The sequence below is a fragment of the Mangifera indica genome, unplaced genomic scaffold (assembly GCF_011075055.1).
Source record: "Mangifera indica cultivar Alphonso unplaced genomic scaffold, CATAS_Mindica_2.1 Un_0015, whole genome shotgun sequence".
In the NCBI taxonomy this organism is placed as follows: domain Eukaryota; kingdom Viridiplantae; phylum Streptophyta; class Magnoliopsida; order Sapindales; family Anacardiaceae; genus Mangifera; species Mangifera indica.
This window is the reverse complement of record NW_025401107.1, coordinates 277,205-289,679: the sequence shown is the minus strand read 5'-3', so window position 1 is coordinate 289,679 and position 12,475 is coordinate 277,205.

The following is a 12,475-nucleotide window of genomic DNA, read 5'->3' as shown; positions in this document are numbered from 1 at the left end:
CAACCCATCTTCTTTTTCCATTGGCGCTCTCTCTCTCTCTCTCTCTCTCTCTCTCCTCGTTAGTGCCAACATCCCATCTTCTCCAGAATCCTCCATAAGGTTTCATTTCGGACAAAGAAGAAGAGTTGATTCGTCATTGTTGTTGGCTCTTCAATTTTTCTTCATTGTCATGAGCCGAAGACAAACAAATCGACAACCCAATCATAATGAAGAGCAAGCTTGTGCAATCTTCACGTGCCTTTTATTTTTGAATGATGAAGACAAGCAAGACGATAAAGGTTTCATCTGTCTCATCTTCAAATCTTTGACGTTCTTTGTCTTTGGATTTTTATCTTTTGTTGGTATTTTTTGTATGTCCCATCTCTATCTCCATGCATTGTCGATTTGTCTTCAGATTCTGTTTGTCAAAAAAGACAAGGAAAATAATGAAACTCTAGGGGGAAAAGTTTAATTTCAAAACTTAGTTTGAGAGGAATTGTTAGTTTTTCAAATTAAGGTGTGAAAATAAGATAAAATTTTATTTTTTTAATATTATTAGTTAAATGAAAATTATACATTTAGTATTGACAAATTTTATTAATTTTAATAATTAATGAGTGGATATTTGAATTTTTTAAACTTAATGGGTCGGAGTTTGACAATGGACAAAAACTTGGATGAGAATAAGTCTTTTGGTCTTTTAAATATTATTCACAAAATTGAAGGGTCTGAAGTAGTATTATTATGTGATGACTCTATCACTTAGCTCAACTGAATTTCTTGTATTTAGCGGAATTATTACCCTCTTTATTTTTATTGTAAAATTTATCAACTATCTATGGATGTCCGGTGACCTTTTCAAAGACTCGAAATCCTCTATTCAAGTTTTAGATTTGATTCAACTCAGATAATCTTATGTGTCTAGAGTTTGATTAACTCCTTTTGTCGGTAACCTATAAGTTTTCCACTAAATTAGTAGTAATCAGATTCATGTCAAGCTCTCAATCCAATATTCATCCAAATATAAACCAAGATTAGTTTTTAGTAAAACATCATAACCAATTGATTAACAGAGTGTTATCGTTTGACTCCTTAATTTGTCAATAATACGGATATATATATAATTTGATCTTTTTGTCATACGATATCTTTTCAAAATTGAGTTATAGATAAAGTTTCTTTTTTAGGGATTCTTGAATCATATAGACTAACTTTTATCAATGATTGGATGGTATTTGATTGAATATCAACTTAATCCCACTACGATTATAAGTTTAATCGGTCATTATCATCCTCTAGAAAACTCTATTTGAGATATAAGCTCCAATTATTACAACAAAAAAAATATTTGGTAGCACTTTTTATGAACTTTAGTGAAATTTATAGATGTCACTAATATTTTTATCAGCATATAGAAAAATGTTGTTATAAGTTTTAATGACAATTATTTACGGTGTTGATGTGAACCCAAAATAAATGCCACTAAAGGTTTCATGGTATTGTGACAATTAATTATGAGATCCAATTCAATTCTTCTTTTTCCAAAAGTTACTTAAAATACGTTTAGCTGCATTTTCAATTGTCGTTAAAGAATAACCACATGCGTCATTTTTCCACATTTTAATTTTTTATATTCTTGCACAGAATCTCACTGATTCATCATTCTCTATGGCCAAATCAAATTCGTCAAAACCACCAAAATTTGACGAATTGGTCTTTTGGTCTTAATAGGACCTGCAGTGGCACTGGCGCACCAACTTTAATTGGTGTCGATCACTAGTAAACAGTGATTGATTTGACGTCAACATGTGGTCAAATGTTAGTTGACTTGCATTAACCGATTGATTAAATATTATATATTATTAATGTATGTTATTATAATTAGAACACATAATTTTTAATATAATTTGTTAACTCAATACGATATAAAATTAAAAAAAAATCAGATTGTGAGTTTTTTTATACAAAATTTAATTCAAGTTCTCTTGACAATACTTAAAACTAAACCGGTTTGGATTAGTGTTGATATGAAAATAATTTGAATTGACTCGAATGTTTAAAAAAAAAAATTATTGTAATAGATTTTGTTGGAAACAAATTAAAGAAATGTTGAAGGATAAATATTGATAACAATTAAAACCTTTACATATTGTTTATAGTTGTATCTTAATATGGTTATAATTACTTCAATTATTAATGTGGTTTTAGTTCAAGTTCAAATATTATGTGAGTTATATCGGGATAATCAAACAAGTTCAATTTCAATCACAACTCTAAACTACCATAACTCAATAGAAAAATAAGTTTCAGACAAGTAGGTTTCAAGAGAAACTTCAACCAAGGGAGAAAATGATAAGAGATGAGAGTAAGAACAAACAAGTAACAATTTAACCAATAAACCAAGGCCTAAAGGGAATCCACTAGCCTTGAATCACCACCAACCCCTTGGTCAAGAGTTGAATAAGGGGGAATTACAAAACACTTGCAAGGAAGATTTTCTTCAATATTCAAGCCAAAGAAAACGTACATCACTAGAGGAGCCTTTAAATAGGCTTCAAATTACATTTAAATGAAACCTAAATGAAGCTAAATTACATTTCAAGCTCATTTCAAAGTCATTTGGCTCTAATCTTCAGGTTAATCCTAAAGAAGAATGTAAGGCAAGGGAAAGTCAAATTGTCATGAATTGCTTTGTCGATAGAAGTAATTCCTAGAACCATGTGATATGTCCCAAAGAAGAATGTAAGGTAAGGGAAGGCCAAATTGTCATGAATTGCCTTGCCAAAAGAAGTAATTCCTAGAGCCATGTGATATGTCAACTCTTGTCTCCTTCTTTGAGCTTTTTTGACTTGCTTAGCTTCACCTAAGACAACTAATAAACTTAATTAAACATAGTTTAACACAAACAACAAGTAAAGTGCATAATTAGACAATAAAATACATAGAGCTAATTAAACTCTCTATTGGGCTTGTTGGACTTTTAATGGACCCAAATGATAAGAGAGTGACCAAAGGAGGGCTTGGGATCCCAAAATGAAGGTAGGGATGAAATGAGTTTGAACATAGCTTGGGTTTGTGCTTCCTTCTCTTCAAAACAAGGTTTTGGACTTCACACTTCATGTAGGATTGAATTTGTCAAGTGATGAGATTGAACTTGGTATTCTTCTATTGGTCTTGATTGGATTGCACTTGATGGAGTCTTGGATGGACTATGGATGGGGCATGGACCTTCAATTGGATTTGGGTTTGGATCAATTATTTTTTTTAATTTAAAAAATTAATTTTATTTTTTTGTTAGTGATAAAGAAATTTAGTTGCCAAGATTATTGGCATATTTAAAGGTTTTGATATGTAAATTTTTTAGACTTTTTGTAAATAAGACAAAATGTTATATTCTATGAATTGTTAATTGTATGTTAGGGTAATTTAGTGAATAAATTAAAATGTCAAAAACACTTACATGAGTGGAAACATCATATAATTTTAGGTCATTTTCGATTGTGTCAGTTCAATCTAAATAATTCAGGTTAGGTTATGATTGAAAAATTTTAACACAATTATATTTTGGGTCAGGTTAGGATTAATGGTCTCTAACCCAAAACTTGAATTGACACGACACTAACATGATTTGATGACATGAATTTTCAAGTCTATTGAAGACTACCCATAATGGTCAAAAGATATTTCCATATATATTTTTATTATAGTTTATAATTTGAAGTAATTTGAACATGCATTTCTTAGTTTTGGAATTTTTATTTTTCATAAAACCTCCAGTAATACATAAAAATTACAAGGAAATAAAATGCATGCCTAAGAAACTAGACGCGTGCAATGAACCGAAATAAAAATAAATAACATAAATTATATCTATTCTATCATCTTATTATCAATAAATGATTTAATGTGGTTCAAAAGATACAAGAAACAACGTCATGGTTAGCTTGTATTCTGGATTGGAACCTAAGCAGTTAATTGTTAGATTTATGACTTCCATCAGTCTATCTTAAGTAGTAGATGGAGGAAGTGAAGACGTCAATCCAAAACATTGTCTTGCAACATGTTCTACCAAGTGAAAGAAGAGGACAAAGAAGGAACGATGTCACCCACATGTTTTCTCTTGATCACTTTTAATGTTAATATTCTAAAACTATGTACGTCACATTTTTTAGTTACATTCATCATGTAAGCTATTCTGCAAAGTGAAAGACAAATCGTGACACCATATCTTGTAATTGTTTTTTGTTTATGTTAGTGTATATTTAGTTCATAAAAAATTTAGGAAGAAAAATTTAAGAAGTCATGAATATATATATAATCTAATAATGACTCTTAATACTGGTCATGATCCTACAAAACTAGACATAACTTTTGCTTTTAAAAATTACATTGTTTCAACTTAAACTAAAAGTTATGATTATTCAAGATTGGACATGTCTAATTAGAAAGTTATGTTTTGACTTAAAAGAATCATGACTCATGGTGTCAATAGACATGTTATTTCAAGTTTATAAAATGAGGTTTGAATCATATTTTTTAATTCATTCCAATTTCCCTATACAATCCTACTTTCTCTTTAGTTCAACATCATCACATCAAAATTATTCGTTGTTGTGTTTTTTGGCAAGTTTTTAGTAGTGTCGTTATTACTTTAAGGGTTTTGTTGTATCCTAGAGATGATTTGTCATATCCCTGCACATTGAATTAATTATTTGTCTCCTCATTGAATTAAGTGTCTAATATATGTTGGACTCGAATTTGATAGATTTGCCTTTACCAAGTGATGAGACAAAGGCCACTCGCAAACAAAGAGAAGATGATGAGTTTCATTGTAGAGGGTACCTCATAAACTCTCTCTTGGATTATCTATATGTTCTCTATAGGCAGTTCAATCTCCAAAGGAAATTTGAAGTGCATTTGTGGTGTTGGGTGGGTACCAATTTATTATTTTGATTTTTTACCACTGTGATTTCGGTCTTCTTTGGTACAACTTGAATAGGGCTGATCCATTCACTGTCTGAAATTAGATAAATTACTTCAGCTTGAAGCAACTTCAAATTTTCATTTTTTACTACTTTCATCATCAGTAGGTTCAACCTCCTTTATGGTTGTCGAATTGGTTTAGCTCCCTCTTCAAGAAGAATTTGATGCATGCAAGTAGAGGGAATTCGATGCATGCAAGTAGAGGGAATGATTCCTTTAATATTATCAATGGTCCATCCTATGACTGTTTTGTGCTTCTTCAGAATCTGCACCGGTTTTTCTTCTTGCTACTCATTCAACTTACTAGACATAATTACTGGTAAGGTCTCCCCATCTCCAAGGTACACATCTTTGAGGTGATATGGAAGAGGTTTCAGCTCCAACTTTGGTGCTTGCAAAACAGAAGGTGCTAGTTTTTCATTAAGCACTGACAACTCAATATAAGATACATTACCTGTGTTTTTCAATTCGACAAATCATTCATTTTTGCCACTGTACTCTGTACATCTGAATTTAATTTAAATTCATCACTTTCTTTCAAAATATGTTTATGGTTAGCCACTTCCAACTTATCATCACCATCAAGTTCAAAAATATTCTACACTAAAGAATCAATTAAATCAACTGAATAAATAGGAAAATCCACATCAGGATATTTCATAACATCATAAATATTAAACTGGACAGCTTCACCATCAAACTTTATGATCAATATGCCTTTATGAACATCAATTTTTGTTTTAGTTGTTTTCAGAAAGAGTCTTCCTAACAAAATAGGTGCAGATTGGTCATTATTTTTTATGTCAGAACATAAAAATCAGCTAAAAAAATTAACTTGTCATTAACCTGAATAAGAACATCTTCAATCAACCTTTTAGGATATGCATTTGATCTATCGACCAACTGAATAACTACACCAGTTTTTTCTAAAGGTCCAAGATTAAGAGTAGAATAAATGGAATATGACATTACATTAATAGATGCTCCTAAATTTAACATGGCCTTTTCAATTTTAGTGTCATATTGTGCAAGGGATGTAAAACATACTTGGGCCTTTGCATTTTTTAGGAAGACTTTTTTGAATTATGGTTGAAATATTTTCTCTTACCCTTATTTTTCACATCTTTTGAGTCATTGCTTTCTTTTCAATGTACATAGCTCTTTCAGAAATTTAGCATAGCAAGACACTTGTTTGATTGCATCAAAAAGTGGGATATTGACTTTACATTTTCGAAAGGTCTCATATAAATCTGTATTATGCTCATACTTCAGATTTAAAGCTTTAGGAAAAGGAGGAACAAGTTTATATTCGCTGAAAGAAGGATTTTTACCTATCACTACATTTTCGGAAGAATTATTTTCTATTGCTACTTCCTCTCTATTTTCTACTTGCCGCGTTGGTGTATGTGGTGCTTTATTCGGCATCTCTAGCTCTTTTACACTCCTCAACACTATTGCACTAGCATTTTCCTTTGAGTTCACCATAGTTTGTGATGATAGTTTGCTTGAATTCTGTGCTTCCAGCCTACTGATTACAGTAGCCATCTGACTCATTTGATTTTCCAGATTTTGAATGCTGGTTCTAGTTTCCTGTTGAAATTTCATAATGTTAGTAGCCATAGTTTTAACAATGTCTTCAAGATACATACCTAAATCATAATTTTGAGTTAGTTGCTATTGTCTAGGAATGTAAGACTGCTGATATGGTTAAAAGTTGTTCGCAGGCTTATTCACATGTGTATTCCCATAACGATGATTATGATGATCTCTCCAACCTGGGTTGTAAGTATTTGAATAAGGAATATAATTATGATTTCGCTGCTATTGCATTATAAATCCACTTATTATATTAGCTTGTTCAAAACAGTTTTCTTGAAGTGTTGGACACATATCAGTTAGATACCCCCTCACTGAACAGATTCTACAAACTTTTGCTACCTCCATTTTTCCTACAACCATTTGACATACAAGAGAAGTTAGATCATCAAGTCGTTTTTCAATAGAAGAGACATTTACCTCATTGACACATCGAGATGAATGGTCCAATCTATTCCCAAATTATTGTGAATTCGATGCCATGTTTGCAATTAAATTTTGGGCTGCTTTAGGTGTTTTGTCAGCCAATGCTCCACCACTCGCTGCATCAATCATATTCCTATCATTTGATAAGAGTCCTTTGTAGAAATTTGAATAAGGAGTTCGTCACTAATTTGGTGATGTGGATAGCTTACACAGAGTTTTTTAAAGCGCTCCCAATATTCGTATAAAGACTCTCCACTATGCTACCTAATGTCGCAAATTTCTTTCCTTATGCTAGCAGCTCTTGATGTTGGAAAAAATTTCTCCAGAAATAACCTTTTCATCTCATGTCAAGTGGTGATGCTTCTAGCAGGGAGATAATAAAGTTAATCTTGCGCATCATCTTTCAAAGAAAACATAAAAGCTCTTATTTTGATTTGTTTTTTGGTTACTCCATTTGGTTTTATACCTGTGCACACCACATGAAATTCCTTTAAATGTTTATGAGGATCTTCACTTGCGGAGCCACGAAAAATAATTAAGAGATGAATCAGTTCAGATTTTAATTCAAATGTAGTATTAACATCTAAATTAGGAAAAGTAATGCAGTGTGATTGTTGATTCAAATCTGGAGCAACAAACTCTCTTAAAGTCTTATTTTCAACCATGTTTTCCTCTATTTTATGAGTAGATCTGTGTGCTTGTAGTCTCTTTTTTGTTTCTTTTCTTAACCCTTTTGCAGTCTTTTTAATCTCTGGATCAAATTGTAAATCAGCTTATTTTGAACATCGTTTAACAAACATACAAAGTAAAAACTCCCTGACAATGACGCCAAAATTTGGTAAGTGCTGTCGTCAATACTCAAATTAAAATCTTAAATTCCTACAACAAAAATGTAGTAAAGAAAAGTAGAGATCGTTCCCTCAAAGAGTTTTAATTAGTACGTTGTTACAAATCAATCAAAACAAAGAAATAAGGGGGGTTTTTGAATTGAACACCAATTATAATTAAAAACAGTAAATAAAAAATTTAGAAAAAAATAATTTAAAACAAATAATCAATTAAACAAACCTTGATCTATGGTCACTTTCACTATTGGAATTATGATTGATCATAAATACCAAAAATATCAAATTAATTATTCAAATATTCGTTGCGGTCTGTCCTTCCTTATGATTAGTTAACCAAAAATATGTATTCTAATTAGCTGTTATTAATTAATAATTCGGATACGATCTTGAATTTAATTAAACAATAGTATTATGAATTAGAAAGACCAATGAAGCAAGACAACACAAGCGTATGATGTTGCATTTAATCCAATTGATTATTTTCCTAAGATTTATAATTCTTGATGCAGCAAACGATAAATCCCAGTTGCCACTTCGATTAGATGAATTGAATAATTGCGGCCACGAGAACCACCACAACCAACACATATTGTCTAAAAATATTATTTCATTCAATCCAACACTCAATGATCAATACTCACAAACCCACAATAGGTTATTTACATCCGTTTGATAAAATTAGGCATAAACCCTCTAAACAAAATAACACATGGTAATTGACCTCTGAAGCCATTGTTGATGCAATATTGCTTCTCAATATTTTGTTGCTTGCCTGACGCTACTAGTAGGATGTTCGCCGGTGATTTCTGGTTTGTATTTTTAGATTTCCGATTTCAACTTTCGCTTTTCCTTTTTTGACAAAAGTAACTTTGCTTTTTTAACTTTATATTCTTAACTTGTATTTTCAACTTAAGGGTAAAATGGATAAAAAATTTATTGTTTGCTTAGATAGGTTAAACCATTACATGTTGGCCTAAAAACATATAAACAAAAATATATTTACGTAGTTTAATTAATTTTGCTTTAACACATGCTCTGCTCTCCTCCCAAATTATTTAGTAATTGTTTCTTAGATTTTACTAAAGAACCCAAGCTAATGTGTGCAAACTTGAGCCAATCACGAACAGTAAAATTATTAAGCTAGTTGAACATGAACACATGTTCCACAAAATCTTGATGAGCCCAAGTCGAGCCTAAGGCTTGGTCAATTGAAAACGAGCCAAAAAAAAGTTGAGCCATGTTTGGGCTTGACTTAACTTGAATACAACCCTCCACATTATACATGTTATTTTGTCACCAAAATTTCACTCCTTTGCATATAAATATGTCTAATCATGATAACATCAATTTCATCATTTTAATTATATTTTCATGACTTAATATGATGAATAATCGTGTCATAATATGTTTCCGCCTAAATGGCTTAGTCATTGTCTAACATATCATGACTACTTAAGTTGTTTTCACAATAAACATTGTTGTGGTGATGAGCTTGCAATTGTCATCAATCAATGTGTCACAACAACATTATAGTGACAAAAAATTTTGTAGCATCACAATTTTTTTGGTGCTAAAATTTCCCTCCTTTACAAATAAATGTCTTATCATAACAACATTAATTTTATCACTTTAATTTTATTATAACGACTTTATATGATGAATTATTTTGTCACAATATGTTTTCACCTAAAGGGTTCATCCCTTGTTCAATATATTATAACCACAAAAAGTTGTTATTATAATAAATATTATTATAGTGATAAGTTTACAATTGTTATCAATTTGTTAGTCATAATAATTGTATGTTGACAATAAATTTTGTCACATAATCTATTTATTTTCGTGCCAAATATTCCCTCTTTTGCATATACACGTCTTGTTACGAGAACATCAATTTTATCATTTTAACTATATTTTTATGACTTAATATGACAAATTATCTTATTACAACATATTTCTATCCAAACAATTTAATTAATGTCTAACATATTGTGACTAATTTATAATTGTTATTAATTAATTGGCCATAATAACTATATGGTGATGACAATTTTATCACATTATCAATTTTTGTTGCTCCAAAATTTCCCACAAGAAAATATAGATGAAATTATTGTGACAAAAAAATTTTAACATTGTTACATTATTATGACAACTTGTAATTACCAACATACGCCTCAGCTTATTACAATCCAAATAATCACACCGCTTAATAAATTTAGCGACAAACTCTCAACATTTGTCATCGAAACATATTTTTGGTCACTAAAAGCAAAATTTCCTATTGTGACATTAAAATGATATTATTTTAGTCATATTTTGTTTGGCTAGAGTACAAAGTTGAACTCAAATAACTTTGAGGAAAGTTTTGTGAGCTCAAGCTCAATTTCGGATCGACTTGAATCAAGTACTAATTATAATGCAAAATACCATCAAACAAATCTGATAAATTTATAATGTATATGTGTAAATCTATAATTCCTTTTATATTCAAGATTTAAATTATAAAAGCCAAAATATTGAAATACATCTAATATATATTTCATCCACAAAATTAATTGTAAATTTTTTGAGTTTACATCATTACTTTTATCATAAATACTCAATATTTATGAATAATTAATTTTATGATATTACAAATTACATGGACGATAATAATATATGTATAGACTTTTAAAAAGATACTAATTGCAACTATTCTATAATACTTGAAAATTAACATGAAATATTAATTTTTATTTAATAGCAAATTAACGTTAAACAGTATTCTTTTTGTGATAGTGAAATGTTATTTAAATTATTTTAATCATTTTATTTTTATATTAAACTCAAATAATAAAAATTTTACATCTACCATCGACAACTCATTATCTCATCATAAATTTAATGCTAAAATCAATTAGTAATAAATTTTGTTTCTAGTTTTGAGTCAATCTATTGGAATGAAGAAATGAGTTATATATAGGCATTTCATTAAACATATTATTGGCATCTAATAAACATGCACATATGCATTAATTCTTGAAGTTTTCATTGTTCTTAATTTTTATCTTACAAATTGAATAGATAAAAGAATTAAACTAATGTACATACCTTAACCCAAAAGCAAGATGAACAAATTTCTCCTAAGTGTGCTAAAACCATATGTATTAAAGTTTGAGAACTAAATAAGCAAATTTCATATTTACACCAAACCTACATGCCAAAAGGCTCAAAGAAACTTTTTTGATAAATTTTCTTAAAATAGTTCAAATGAGAAGTGGGTTTGATCTTAACAATTATTCAAGTCTATTAGAAGGGAGGGCTTAACAAACTTGTAACATTTGTTTAAAGGTAGGGTAGGCTTAGCAAGCTTGTAACAATTATTTAAGGGTGGGCCCAATATAAGATTTTCAAATTTTTTTCTTTTAGAATTAAGGGCAGGCCAAGCCTACTCTCAAGGAGATTGGTTCCACCCCTGATCATACAGGTATATTTTATAAATAACATATAAGTGTAAATAATATATATGTGGATTAATTATACTACAAAGAGCGATTTAGCAAGGGTTTTTGTAGTATGATTGTTTATTTATTAAAAATTTTTAATCATTATTTCGTTGCCAAAGGCCACAAATCCCTGCAGGGGCGTACAAGCCTTTTTTCCTGCATTGTCTATCATCTTCTTCTTTTTTCTTTCTACGATTTGGGAATTCATTTTCAGTCAATTCTTGGTCGGATTTTCAACAACAATTCAAGGCTCTAACGTCCTATCATGTAATTGCAGTTAACTTCATCATCTCAAGAAATACAAGCATTCAAGAATCCTTACTAAATAGTTCAAAACCAAATCAATTCTTGTGGTATATTAAACTCTCAACTTGCATTAAAGAACCAAGCATGTTTATTAAGGATTCATGTCCCAACCACATAACATGTGTTTGAAATTCATCACAAGATATAGAAAATATGTATTCCATAAAGAGGGAGGCATTCCCACTTACTTGAACTTTTCCCCGAATGCGTTGTCGCCAATCTTTCCCTCTACTTCAAGCTTCTTGGTCGTCGAAGATCCCTCTACAGTGGTTGAAAGTTCCACTTCTCTTTTGGTTTCGTTTGCTCTCTTTTTATAGTTTTACAACGATGAAAATTAGGGTTGAATCAAGTGGAAGACACTTATATACGTGGAGCAACTTCCTCACGCAATCAGGAATCTCAGCTCAAGCAGGAGTCCTAAATTCGCTCATGTATGGTCGTACCTTGTGCAAGGTACGGGCATACCTCTTTAATGCACACACTAGTATGCCCTTTCATGGGTCATGGTCGAGCATTAGGCCCAAAACATGATTTCTCTTTCGTTTTTGGCTTGACTTGACCTAAATTCAATCCATATCAAAATCAAAGTTAGGGAAAAGACAATAATACCTATAGAACGTATTTGAAGGTGTTACAGTGAAAGTTAGATCTCAAAGATAGCCCTAACTGGCAAGTGATGTTTCCAACCTTTTTGACAATAGGAAATGGGCTCTCACACTTCTATAGTAGTCCATTTTGAAGTAAGCATGTGAACTTCTATTGATTGGCCAAAATCTTCTCAAATACCATCTTCTCTACGAAAAGCTCTAAATGTCTTTGTTTGTTATCTGTTCATTTTTTCATCTTCTT